Raw genomic sequence first — 14,874 nt, 5'->3', positions numbered from 1 at the left:
CTTCTGGGGTTATCTCCACTTTTCCCTCCAGGCTGGTAAATGAGCAGAGCTGTGTTCTCGTAGCCCTGATCCTGGAGTGTTCCACCACCACCTCGCTCAGTCAGCGGTGAATGAAGCGATGACAGGAAACCCAGCGAGGTGCTCAGCCGGGCTCCTGAAATCTTTGCACGGTGGTTTCTCGCTCCGTGGTGAGGATGGGTGCAGGCGTGGAGAATATTCACACGGCAGCAGGTGCTGGAGCACGAGCCCCTAAGGCCGTTTCATGGTCGGTACGGCTAACTGCTTTGTTTTCCCTTCTCACCCACACAAAAAAGTGTATGCGCCAATTTTTTCACTTTTAAGCTCAGTGGCTCAGTTTGTCAGCTGCTACAAGAACAAACTGTGAAGCAGATTTTCTCAGGGTCTCAGCTCAGCATTCAGGCACTTGGTGCCCACAAGCTGGACTTTGCACTCCAAATTCTGGCTTCCTTTTATATTTTTACTGTTTAAAAATGAGCCAGACTGTTTTGATCATGTAAGCAGAAGCAGAAAGGATTTTCTTCCACCAGGAACTGGATAGCTGAGCAAATAATGGAATTTTTTTTTTTTACAAGACTTTTTAAGGTCAGCTTGTGAGAGGTGTCTGCCCACCTTGCTGTCATGCTGGAAACCTGATGTTAGTGCTAGGACTGTCAAGACTGGAGAGATACCACTGCTGATAACAATATGGAAGTTTTAATCATCAAGGACAATGATTTACTCTCACATGAGCAGGTGGCACTTAGCTGAGGTTATTGTCCTCCTTTATGACATGATATTACCTATTTAATTTATATTATAAATAAATATAAAATAGAAAGCTAAGTTCCCCAAAGGGTCATTCGGGGAAACACTTTCAAAAAATGAATCTGAGTGTTTTGTGAATGGTTGGCAAGGGGCACTGGGGATTTCCTCCACGTGGCACATTGCCCTGCACAAGAACAGCTGCCCCTGGCATGTTTGCAGAGAGTAAAACTGATGTAAATTCAGGCATATTTCACCTGAACACATTCCTCATGTCTGCACACATCTCCTCAACAGTTTGCAATGGCTGGGAGGGGTTCATGCCTTTTCTGGCATTTGAGGAATGAACCTAAATGTTTCCAGGGCTGCATGCAATTCATCTCTTTCATTCCCGGCCATCCCCACCGCTCTTCCCTGGAGGATATCTAAACTGGTTCGTTGCCTATCTGTTCCCAGATGTTCGTTGCCTATCTGTCCTGGCAATAAGGCTTGGTCTTTGATCTAAGTTCATTCTCTCAGCAGAAGGCTGAGCAGATGCAAAGGTTGGGAGGTCTCCTATCGCTGTCTTGTCTTGAGCAACTGCAGGAGGGCTTGGCGATGCCTTGGAAGAGACACAGAGGGACTTTTGGGACTGGAACAGGTCTGATCTAAAGAACTTCATCTCACATAGCCCAGGAGCAAACACCGGATACACCAGTGGAAAGTACTGTGGGAAATAATACCCGATGTAGCTACCATAGTCTCTGTGTCCAGATTAATTATTTTAGAGAGAGGATGGAAACTGGAGAGCTTCACTTTGGTAAGGAACATCTCCTTGCTCCTCAGGACCATCCTGTGGTTGTCCTGCCCATCTAGTATGGGATTTCTCTCAGGAGCTGGTACTGCCTTCTCATGATGCCCCACTCAGCATGTCCCTCCTGAAACAGCATTTGTTTTCTTTACACGAGTTTGTTGACCAGCCCCTACAGCCACCTTTACAGGTGCTCTGAATATTTCCAGACATCTGAAATTTCCATCTGCTTCAATTCCCCAGCCTGCTTCAAACTGGCGTATGGCTTGCTTGGGTTTGATTAATTTAGCTGAGGTTTAATTAAATTTGCTTAAACTAAAGCAACACAAGGCTGATTAAATTCAGAGAGTGTCCACACTTGCTGCTGTTACTACTTTTCAGCTGATGACCAAGAAAGAGCAGTGAAACCCTTGCACCTCGACATGCCCAGAGGCTCTGCGGCTAGGGGCTCGCTTTCAGCCTGCATCCTGCTCCCATCCCTTCCTGGGTTTTAAAAGCGGCTGTGGTACCCAGGCAGGCACCCATGGGTACAGCATGTTTGGAACCACCGTGCAGAGACCTTGCCTAGGCAGGTACCCTGAATTTGCAACAGAGCCAGTTCACCCAAGCAAACTGTGATGATACTTCCACTCGCACTATCTTCTGTAAGATCTACATGGGATTGCATGTGCCTGTGTAAGCAATTTGTTAAAATGCTAGGCTTTTCCTTTAAGTTTCTTATTGTTCATTGGTGGTTTTCTAATTCCATCAGCACTTCTAAAGATGTTTAAAAACCAACACAAGAGAAAGCCTGAGGACTTGTGCCCTTTCTTGCTTGTTTAGCAGGTCTGAAAGGGCTTTTAAACAATTGTATTGCCCTTGAGTGTTGGAGCAGCCTTCTGTTTTACTCTGGGAAACTGGTGGACAATTAATGAAACTGCGACATCCTGGCAAGGAGACTTCTGTCAGACTGTTTAAAGTTGTTTGCATTAGCGGTTATTTCACTTTTGCATTTTGTTCAAAGCTCAAGACTGCAATTATTTCACCTGACTAATGGTAACACTTAGTGCTAATTAGAACTGAGAAAGATTGTTTTTTTTATGAATAGCTTATCCATTGAAATTTCAAATTTAGGTCAAACAGAACAATCTGTCATATTCTGCATTGACTTTTTTTTTCTTTTGAAGCCAAAGTGCTACCTTTCAACATTTTTCAGTATAAAATATTTCAATGTTACATTTCAAAATGATAAATTTAGATAACTTTGGATTTAAAAAAAAAAAAAAGATAAAAAGTTTAATTCCCATGAGAACATTTAATTTGACACCACCCCCACCCCTTCCCAGTTTTCTATTCTGTGTTTAGGAAGAAAAAGAAGAAAAAAGTTTATAATGGGTTTGATCTTAATTTTACAACAGATCGAAAAAATAAATTTATTAACTGAGTCACAAATGCAGTTGTCCCCCAGTGCCACAATGTAAAGCTGGATCCCTGCACCAGCAAAATAAGGTACAGTCGGGTGCAAACCCAGAGATTTCTCATGGATTTTTGTAATTCTGGCTAAACCTCCAGCGCTGGCTCGTGGAGGGGCAGGGAAAGGAGGGGATCCCGGCAGGGTGCAGCCACCCTACCCAGGCGCAGTCCGACCGTGGCTGCAGGGGCAGGGGTGACCCGATGCTCCTGCTGCTATTGGGGATGGGAGGGAAAGAGCTGTTTGCTGGGGCAGGTGGGCTGAATCCAGTTTGGAGGTGGAGGCTGCAGGTGTTGGTGTCCGTCCAAGCCAGAGTCCAGTGTCAACCTTGCAAGGCAGGGAGCGGAGCGGTCTTCAGGTTGCCAAAGCAGCTTTGTCAGGGAGGAAGATAGGGAACAGCAAATGGATCATCTTTTCCTCGGTACAGTTAGATCTGAGAAACCATCTGAGTTGCTTCTCAGTAACAAGGATATACACACAGCCTTCAGTCCAGCTTCAAGCAAAAGTCTCCCAAGTTTTTCTACAGTCTCCTGCTACTTTTTGCAAAATCTTTGCACTTTTGTGCTGTGAAATCACTGTGTATCTGCATTATATTTGCAGGAAGCACCATGCACTGGACTTCTCAAAACCTAGTTCGTTTAAAATTCTTAATGATGCTCATCTCACAGCCACCAGACCAGAGAAACCCCAACCAGCTCTGATGGCTAACGCAGCAGAACCGGGAGGAACTTGGAAAGGAGATGAGTGTTCATTAGCAGTTGTACAGAAAAAACTTAGGCCAGAGACCCAGGATTGTCTCCAATGTAAGTCACCTTCAAAAACAGACTTGCATTTGTCAAGGGCCTTCAGAAAGAAGCCATCCACCTTCCAATCAGCCGCAGGATTTGAATGGACCATGCAAGAGGCCACAGAACATCAAACTGCACTGCCCTTGTCCATTCTGCTCTTCTGGTAGGTGGGAGCACAGCTGCTAGACATCTTCAGGTGGATCCTACCGGTAAGGTTTTCCTGGAGGAGCCAGCGGTGTGGTGTTTATGAGAAAACATTTCTGCCTTCCCCACCATGTCCCTGCTGTCTCCAGTCTGGTTTTGGAGTCCGTCTAGGGAGGGAGGAGCTGTGAGAGCTCCTCTGCAGAGGAAAGCAAAAAGCCTTGCACTAGAGCAAACTCTCCTCTGATCCCTTCCTCTAGCGAGGGTAAGGGGCAGGTTAGAGCGTGCCTGGACCCAGGGCTCAGAAACAACCCTTAGTGGCCAGAGAATCACAGAAAATGGGGTTGGAAGTGCAGCTATCCCTTCTTCAGGCAGGTTTGAGGAAACCAATGTACTCCTGAAGTAAGTTTATAAATCTGGGTCTCAAAGCCTGCCTGAGGAGACTCCATCCTGTCCAAACAATTGGTACCAGCCTATCCTTGCTCTTTGCACCTCGACATTTTCTAATGCCCAGCTCATATCTTTCCCATTACAGTTTAACCCTGTTACTCTCTGGCACATCCCAAGAAGATAGGATGAACAAGGACTGCATGCCATGGGACAGGTTTTCACTTGGTATTCATTGGCAAAATTCCCAGGAACAACAGCAAAAAATATCCAGCGAGGAACCAGACCAGGGGAATCACACCATAGGAGTGATGGTCTGACATGCCAGAGGAGTGAGATCTGAAGTTATCTCCTATGCTTGCTGTCGTGAGCTCCCTGAAGTTAGGAATGAACTGAGATTGCACAGCTTGGCTTTATCTGCTGTCTTTCCCAAAGGGCAGGAACATCTCTGAGTCTGGGCCCCAGCATGGTCCTGGGCTAGGCTGGAGTTACCTGGCTACAAAGTTCTTAATAAAAGCCCTAGCCTTTGCATGCCAGTTACTGACCAAAAAAAGGGCCAATCTTCAAACTCTGACAGCTGCTTTTTATTAACGCCATCCCTTTTCAGGTGCCTGATGAGGGGCTGATTCCCAGAGGAGTGACCTACTAAATGCTTCCCTTGAAGACAGTTTCCTCCTTCCTTCCTCCCCTTTCTTTTGATTTCTTCTACAGACCTATGGAGCTTCTCTTCCAGCGTCTCCTCCTCTCATCCCTCCCCACTGCTTGAATATCCCTTCCCTTGCATGAGTCTGGTGGTCCAATTTCTATTGGTATTAATGGTCTTGGGCTCCTTTTTCTCAGGCCTGGAACTTTGCTTTTACCAACAAAATTTATCTTAGTCAGAAATATTGACAGATTGGGAGATTCATCCAGGTATCTCTTATAATTGCCTTTTCCCTTTTGCTCAGTGGCAGGCAGCAGGTTTGTTCCTCAGCAAAATAGTACTGAGTTCAATGGCAAAGCTATATTTTCATTTTTTATAACTAAAATATTATTGCAGCCAATTTATGAGCTGAGATGAACATCACGAGTAGAAGAAAGAGTTGCAGCAGCCCCTTGCTTTTCTTTGGCCACCTGAGTTGTTTCAAGGATATGCACTGGTGTTAAATCGGTGAAGAAATGAAATAAAGTATTACACCAGCCGAGAGGGATATGTCCCACGCTGAGCTGTGAGCTTGATTGGAGCATCACAAACAACTGTGAAGAGGTAGGGATAGATAAAGGGCTCCAGAATTCATAGTACTCCAGCGCAGCCCTCTCTGTAGGGTTTGACTGGAAACTACGGGCAGGTTCCTGAAGCCGGATGGTGCCTGGACCAGGGGAGGTGAAGGTGGTCACAGCAGCAGTGGGTATGGCCGTGGCAGGTATGGTGATGTGTGTCCTCCTCTGCCTGTGTGGCCAGCCCCCTTTTCCTAAAAGAGAAATAGGCGATTGTTCATAAAAATCTGATTTTCTGAGCCTACAAAGAGCCAAAGAAAGGCTGATTAGCTTTTTGGCTCACTGTTTCCAAACTCCCTCTCTCTGCCAGGGCTGTGTTGTCAGTGCTGCTCCAGCTGCTCTGCTCGGCCTCTCGTTTCTCTTCGCTTTTGCAGTCCTTTGAGCTGCGAGGGTCTCCCCTGTGCGTGCACCTTTGCTCTAGGGGTGTGCCAGGGAGGGAGAGCTGCTGCAGTTTAGTTCCTTTGTGCCATAAAGAAGGTCTGAAGGAAAAGGCTGTAATATGCTTTCAGATAAAAGTGATTCAATCAATACAGTATAATTCAATCCCCACGAAACAACCATGAGGTTCACTTCTGCTCCTTTCCTTCCCACAGAAGGCATCTAGAGGGTTCTATATGGGTGCATGAGCTAAAACCAAGTTGTCTGTAACTTTATCTCTGTGCATAGGGTTCTTCTGCCTGGATATTACCAGGTGACTGTCGAAAACCAACAGGGGTTCCATTGCTGGTTGCTGCAAAGTTTGCTTTTCTATTTTCTTTTCACCTAAGCAGAGTGGGCTTCTTTGAGATGTTGTCTGAGGATGGTCTGCTCTCCTCTTGGGATGTGCCTTTGGCAAGAGGGCCTCTGTGTTCGATCACCTGCCTGCAGGCAAGTGGCATTGACTAGGTGTGACAAATAGAGAGGGCATTGAGCAACACCCTTGCCATTGACATTTCAAACATTTCATAGCTCCGCTGGAAAGCCACTACCTTAAAATGTCTGACCTGTGTTTTAGCTGTGGGGATGATTTTACTCAGCCTTTTCCTAGCAGTTTCCTCTTGCTAGCAACTCTTCCTGCTTCAGACCAAAACTGCTGTTACATGCAGTCTGTCCTGCAGGGCTGAAGAAGTAATTTCACAAGTAACAAGATGACTTAATTTAATTTTCCTTAGTCTGCAGAGCATCCAGCATCACCAGCTTTCTCTTAGCCCTAGAGCTGATGGATGGCCGAGTTGCACCTTCTGCCGTACCTCTCCCCTGTAGCACTCCTGTCCCTGTGCCGTGGGTAACTATGAGGGCACCATGTTTCCCACATTTCAATCACGTGTTGGACCAGTGCAACAAAACTCAGATCACTCCTGGCCAGACTAACCCACACCTTGACTGCAAAGTCTTTCAGGCTGTGTTATTCCTCCTCACCCAAGCCCTTAGCAGCATGCAGAGACAGTTATGGTAAGGATGTCCGTGGCTCAGCTTCATCTCGTCCCCCTCTTTGCAGTGTTTCTGAGTTTGCCAGGTCTCTGCTCTGCAGCCAGGTTCCCCTTTCCGTGCTGACTGCCTGGCAGATGCATTTGGGAAGTGAGCAGTTCTGCTTCAGAGGTTTTGCAACTCTGACTCCTTACAGCTGCTCCTTATGGTTGCTGTAGTTACTTCTCATCTTTCCTTCCTGCAGACTGGGACAAGGTCCAGCTGCTGAGAGCACTGGCCACAAGCGTGGCTGGCACACATCCTTGTCTGTAAGCCTTTATTCACATTATAGCTCTTGCGCACAAATCATTCCCGGCCCTGGGCTGCAGGAAATTTCCCCGATGGGATGTACAAGGAACCACTCCTTTCAGGTTACATGAAGTTGTAGGCATTGCTAAAAGATGTCCTCCATTTCCATCCTTATTTTGATACAGACATTTAGCAAAATCAAAATGAAGTCTTGAACCTCTTTGGAGCTGCTGCATTTTTGGTGTCAGGGAACGGGAGCTTTGAGCAATTCCCACCCGGCCTGCTCTGAATCCCAATATCAACCAAACTCCAGTCTTTTTCCCGTAATTATTCCAGAGCTGAAGACGTAGGAAGGCGTACCTGGGACTCTATAAGCCATGCCATACGTTTGTAATAACATGCACTAGTACCTGCCACGCTCTCCCAGACTGCCGTCCAGGTGTACCGCTCAGGACCCAGTACCCTGCCTGGCGTTTCCCCCCAGCCACCACTTACCAACCGCTCCTCGTGGGATGTTCTTGCTGTACATGGTGTGAATATGTGACTCATGCCTCAGCGCTCTGTGCGATCACCATCTCAGCTGTGCACGGAGCATGGACCTGCTTGGGAGGACAACTTATTCCTCAGGAGTGGTCCTGATGCTGCAAGCTGGCAGTCTATTTATTGGGAGCAGGCTGGTGCAGCAAAGGGTAAATTGGAAATGGCGTTTTTGGGATTTTCACGGGAGAAAGGAGTTAAGCATCCATGTTCCCTAAGCACTTTTAAAATTTTATTCTGAAATCACCATTTTGTTTTTGCAATCCTCAGTCAGCTGCAGCATGTTGGAGTCTTGACCTTAAAATGCCAGGACTTTTCTTTCATTTTTGGGAGATCTATGTCTTCAGCACTAAAAAAGCAGAAAATGCTACATGCTATTTCTGTTTGGTTTGTTCTGATGTCCTGGAAAATGTTGCAATTGAGTTCATCTAAGCAGGGGTGGTTGTTTCCAGCAGTCATGGCTTAACACTTCAATTTCCTTGAAACTCTGCAAACATTTGTGACCGAATGGTGGGAGAACTCAGTGCTTCACAGGGCTAATAACAGTGGAAATATCAGAAATGATGTTGACATCTCGGGGACAACTATGTAAACATGGCTGAATAATGCCTCGTGAGGTCCAGACCACAATTAACTGATTGAAATTCAGAAGAAGGGGAACAAAACGTCCCCTTGCAAATGCTGACGGGAGCCTGAGCCCCTCGGTCCATGTCCTGCCAATGCTGCTGCCAATGCCTCTTGGAGATGCTTGTGACAAGGTCAGTGCCACTGTCGCGGTGCTCCCCCAGAACCTGGGAGGTGACAGAACACCTCCTCGCTTGCATGCTGTCCATTATGCCTGGGCAGGCCTGGGAAATTCACCCCCTTGTCAAACTGTGGACCAGGTCCAGTATCAGTTATTTTACAAGTCCTGGTGTCTGTTAAACACACTCAGGGTTTCCCAGTCTGTGACCACTTGCTAACACGGCTGTGGCTGCCTGGCTGTGCCACGTATGCAAAAACAGCACCTGGAAACTTCAGGATACTTCTGAGTCTTTTGATCTGATGCTTACAAGCCAAGGCAAGGTGGTGTCTCCCTTCTGAGAATGAATCACACCAAAGGTTGGGGACCTTTCTGATTTCCTCATGTTTCTATCCCCATTAAGAAGAAGGTGACAGCCGCCTGCTCTGGCAAGTCAGTGCTGTGTCAGGCGGTAGCAATTTGCCCTGCTCTTACCCCAGGCTCTGCTGTGAGCTGGATACCAGCATGGGAACCCTTGTACTGAGGGAGAATGGACCGTGGCCAGCCCTGCATCTTCCAACACATCTCTTTGCAGATGGCAGGGCCTTGTCACAAACACAGAACATGCATAGCTGCAGGCAAACATCATGGACTTGCCTCCTCCCTCAACTAGAATTAAAGCTTAAGAACCAGATGGGTTGTTTTGTAATCTTGTTACAATAATGACCCCATTTCAAGAATTATTACTTCTACTGTTCTGTGCTTCCTACTTTCCTAAGATTCTTCAGGGAAACCTCTGTCATGTCTGGATGCTCTGTATAAGACACGTAAAATTGCAGCTTTTATTACTCAGATGTATTACAGCAGCCTGTAAAGTCTTCCCACCTCAGCTCCAAAACCAGCCCATGGCTGGAAGGATTAACAGAAGAGCAGATAAGATCCTGCTATGACTGAGATCTGTATCACAGATTCCCAGCTCTCCAACTTTGCTCTGTGGTCAGTGTGGACTGACCTTTCTGTGTCAGGAGCACGGCTCCATCTCCCAGGATTGTTTTCCTCAGGACTGTTCATGGGAGACCTGAGGGGTCTTTGACCAATGGCTCACACATACATTCTTCTGCTACCAGTTGTTAATTCAAAAGGCCAGAGACCACACAGTTATTTTGAGTGAAAGGGAAAGAAAACTGGTGATTTTTGTTGGGAAGTTTTGATTCATTCAATGTTTACTGGAAGGTCTTTGATGACGTTTCCTTCAAGTATGACATGATATTTCATTCACTGCTCTGGTCGACAGCTCGGGAGACTGGACATTGCTAGCTGCATTTGATGTTTTGGCATACATCCTCAGGAAAGGACCAGCTCATGTCCCGCTGCCTGGTGCGTCTGGAGACCAACAGGCATGTGGCCATTGTGCCTGCAAACCCTGGGAGGCTCTGTAGCAGTGGATGTTTGACCATACTAGTGATGCAAGCTGTTGTCACATATCCAACATCAGCACAGACACCAGTACCTGGAAGGACACTGGAGATTAAGGCACTGGATGGGTCTGTAATCTTGGTCTTACTGAGAGATCTGCACAAGCCACCTAGGGACTCCCAGCATTAGAGATGTCCTTGAACTCCTCTATTCTTTTACCATGGTATATTCATCTTCTGCAGCAAAGGTGTGGTGCTTGTTCTGTGGAGATACTTGTGCAGTTAGGGCAAAGGGGGCAGGAAAGGCTGGCTCTGGCTGAGGGGGGTCACACTCAGCCCTTCCCATCGCACACAGAGATCTGGGGTCCTTGGCCCCAAAAGGTGGAAAGGGATTATTCCAGAGAGAGGGGTTGTGGCTCTGGCCCAGAACCACACTGTTTTTAATTGTCTTTTGGAAGGCACTAGTATTGTGTCCTCTCAGTGTTTTCATATCTCTGCACCACCTTTGATAATGGACCCTGATTCCACATGGCAACAAACAGAGGCTGAGACCCTGACAAATACTGTTGTTCCATAGTTCCTCTGTGGCAGAAGGAACAAAACATACAATACTGACTTATCATATCACTTCAGAGAATATCACTTCAGTTCATTATATATCTTGTGAAAATAATTTAAATGGCACACTAAAAGGCTCCTCATTTTAAATGTATCATTTTCCTTCAGATTTTCCTCTGTTTTTCCTGTTTGAGAAGCTCCAAATATTTGTCTCTGCTTATTCTCTTTATCACCTATTGCTTTGGACATATTTATCTGGTTTCCACCCTCCTTCCCTAAACAAGTCTCGTTTTTTTTTATACTTATGGGCAAGAACCTAAAATTTTCCATGAGCTTTCACCTGCAAACTCAACCCTGAGGATCTAAGTCCCTGCTTGATTTGAAAGGAACATGGAAATTACACCACTGGGTGTGGATGTCACTGGGGCAAGGTAAGGGGCAAGGCAGCTTTTTGATTGTGACGTAGTCAGCTCTCTCAACAATGCAGGCTTCTCCGTTCACCCTTTGCTCTCTCTTTCCTCCCCGACCCTGTCTCCCTGCTTCCTCTTCCCCCTTCTGTCCCTCTGTGGAAAGCATTTCTGGGAAGATGGACCTGGCTTCCTATCAACCCAAAGACACATGTCCCTCCTTCCTTCCTACATCTCCTGTCTGCTGGGGAAGATCCACTGGGCTTCAGCTGATATGGGGATTCCCGGTGCTGCTGATCTCATGTCTGAATTCCTCCCAGAAGCTGTGAACAAAGAGGACCCCGACAAAGGATCTGTAAAGCTTTTCATTGACATCTGTTGGCACTGGTAAAGCATTTAGAGAACAATAACTGAGCAGAGCTTGGCTTCCTTTTTACTACAGGACTGAAACAGGAACAGCTGTCTTAATGACAAAAGAACTGATACAAGACACATGCTTGGTTATTCGGTGCTTCTTTTCATTTAATTACAGAAAAGTTCCCTATGGAGTACGAGAAATGTGATTTTCTACCATTATGCCAAAGCAGAACTGAGCTTGAGCCCATAGCCAGCACAGGGAGGAATCCCCACAGGGCAATGCCCCAAGGAATCGAGTCCATGAGCATTAGTTCTCTGCCTGCTCCATCCTGGGGTGGGTGTTAGACTCCTTTTGAGTGAATTTCACTTACTGCATGCAGAATTTTCTGAGTTTCTGTTAAAGAAAACCCACTGGCTACATGCAATTTCTGCAGAAGAAAAATCAGATTTCTTTGAAATTCTCCAGAAGGATGGAATTAATAGTTGCAAGATTTTAAAGTAGCAAAAATTGAACAAAGAAAACAATTCTAAATTAGCACTTAATCCATTGGATTTTCAAAGTCTGATAACTTCTTGAGGGAATATAGAATTGGTGCAATTCTTCCACATGCCATTGGAAATCTTTCCCCCTTTGAAAGCACAGTGCAGGTCTTTAATAATGTTGGAACAATTAAGGCTGTAGCATACAATGCTGTACATTTTAATAGTTCATTTGTTGTAGCCCACCATTATATCATTGTAGGATATTTTAAATTTATGCAATTATCATGAATATCTTTATGAAAATAAAATGTGCCTTTGGCACTGAATTTAAAAAAAACAAAACAATGCGTGCCACAGAGTATCTGATGTAAGACCCAAAGGCATATATCGGGTAGAAATCCTCTCCTCCCATAAACTGACATCCTGTTTTGGTTACTACATGTGTGAAAACCCCCTGTTATTGGTGATATATTTAACATTCAAGAAACCACAAAACCTCAGCTTGGGATTGAAAAACGGCATGTACCGGTCTTCTGAGACATCCTCACCCTGAAATGTGGCACACTCAAGAAGTGCTGCAAAGCTCTGCTAGAATCAGGGAGTCAAGCAAATGATGGGACCTTGTACAAGCAAGAATAGTTGGAATCTCTATCTAGTGGTGTGCCCCAAGGGCCAGTGCTTGGTCCAGTCTTATTCAACGTATTCATCAATGACCTGGATGAGGGGACAAAGTGTACCTGCAGCAAATTTGTTGATGATACAAAACTAGGAGGAGCGGCTGACACACAAGAAGGCTGCGCTGCCATTCAGTGAGATCTGAACAGACTAGAGAATTGGGCAAAGAGGAACCAAATGAAATTCAATAAAGGCAAGTGTAGGGTCCTGCGCCCAGGGAAGAACAACCCCAGGCACCAGTACAGGTTAGGGGTTCACCTGCTGGGAAGCAGCACTACGGAGAAGGACTTGGGAGTCCCGATGGGCAAGCAGCTCTCCATGAGCCAGCAACGTGCCCTTGTGGCCAAGAAGGCCAATGGTGTCCCGGGGTGCATTGAGAAGAGAGTGGCCAGCAGGTCAAGGAAGGTTCTCCTCCCCCTTTGCTCTGCCCTGGTGAGGCCGCATCTGGAGTTCTGTGTCCAGGTCTGGGCTCCCCGGTTCAAGACAGACAGGTAATTACTGGGGAGAGTCCAGCGGAGCACTGCGAGGATGAGGAGGGGCCTGGAGCATCTCTGGCATGAGGAAATGCTGAGAGAGCTGGGGCTGGTTAGCCTGGAGAAGAGAAGACTGAGAGGGGATCTCATCATCACAAATATCTAAAGGGCAGGTGTTCAAGAGGAAGGGGCCAGACTTTTCAGTGGTGCCCAGTGACAGGACAAGGGGCAATGAGCACAGACTGGAACATGGGAAGTTCCATCCCAATATGAGGAAAAACTTCTTCACTCTCAGGGTGACTGAGCACTGGGACAAGCTGCCCAGAGAGGTTGTGGAATCTCCTTCTCTGGAGAGATTCAAAACCTGCCTGGATGCGATCCTGTGCAACCTGCTCTGGATGATCCTCCTTTAGCAGGGGGGTTGGACTAGATGATCTCCAGAGGTCCCTGTTCCCCGTTCCGTGAATTTGTGAAATCCTGATAAGATTGTGTATGCTGCTGAACTGTAGTCTTATGCTCTAAAAGAAAAGTCTTTATTACTTCAGAATGGTGAACTTTATTCAATGTGTTCTGGAGTTGGACACAAGCATTTTTGCTGAGCAGAAACATATTCAAGCTGATCAGAAGTTTCCTCTACCCATCCCTCTCCCTTCTCTAAGTTTCAGTAAAGAACTTCAAGTCACTGCAGGTATAATAAAAACTAAATCCTTTGCTTCAGTGTTGGTAGAAATTTAATTATACACAGCTTTCTGTAATTTCATCTGGAAGTGATTCAAGCTCTTGCCTCATGCATAATAGCAGTAATGCAAGAGCCAGACCAAGCCAAGGGAAACTGCTTATTTAATATGAATGAACAGTGGGGATGAATAGACACAAACTGAAAAATTCTTGCTTCTACAATGCAGTTTTTAAAATTACCATCTTTCTCAGAAATTAAAAATGGCACCAGGAAGAGCTTTCTCTATGATAGATCCTGATTTAGGTTATGAATGTGAGCAGAACTTGCCTTTGGGTCCCTGACCCGAATCTCTATTTTTGGTCTTTGTGCCTTTGACTCCATTTCATAGAAATCATTGACTGAGCTTCATTGAGAACAGTATTCAAATTTATATTCTCACCTCAGCTTCATGTTCATAGATGTTCTGGATCTAATTTCAACTGTGCAGTTGCTTTTACTTGACAGAAATATCCCACGAGTTTTGTTTCAGTGCAATTGATCTGGGGACTTGTAAGGGCATTTAGCTTGCTGCAAGAAGTAGTTGGGAATACCTAGCTTGTGTAAGGCTGGGGTATAAGTTACTGAGCAAAGGTATGTCCATCTGCCTATCCATATTTTTTGAACAGGACACACAACTGTGTCATATTTGGGTTCAGACTTGGTTTAGATCTCAGTCTCTGGTCTGATTCTGCTCAGGTGAGTGTTTTTAGCAATCAGGTGTTTAAGGTCAGGCAGCCCAATGCACTGCTGAAACTCTATTTCACTCTCTTATTCCTCTCTTTTGTTTGACTATGGTTTCCTTTGTTTTGGACAAAGCCAAGTCTTGCTAGGATGCAAGTAAAAACACAGTTTTGCATCTGGAAAAAGAAAATAGGTAGTGAAGTTATACCCTTCTAATTATGAATGTGCTATTTTTTTAAAAAAATTGTTTGGCCCGACCTGCCTTGCAACTGAGAAGTGTGGAGTGTGGCTCCTGTTCAAGCACCAGGACAGTGCCGTTGCTTCAGCTGTAATGTTTTGCCACTGCCCTCCCTGTAAGTGCATATCCAAAATAGACAGGCCAGAAAATTATTTTAATAGGCAAGTTCTCAGAAAGGAGTTTTTGTGCTAAAAAAATTAATGTCAGTTCAACCAGTGATATTTGTTGTTTACGCTGTCTCTGGTTTTAGTATTCCTACTCTTAATTGCTGAATAATACTGCTAAATTCCAGACAATATGAAAACAAATAACATTTTCTATTAAAGCAAATCAAGGCAAAT

The sequence above is a fragment of the Balearica regulorum genome, chromosome 20 (genome assembly GCF_011004875.1).
Source record: "Balearica regulorum gibbericeps isolate bBalReg1 chromosome 20, bBalReg1.pri, whole genome shotgun sequence".
NCBI classification, from domain to species: Eukaryota; Metazoa; Chordata; class Aves; order Gruiformes; family Gruidae; genus Balearica; species Balearica regulorum.
Note: the sequence above shows the minus strand (reverse complement) of the source record.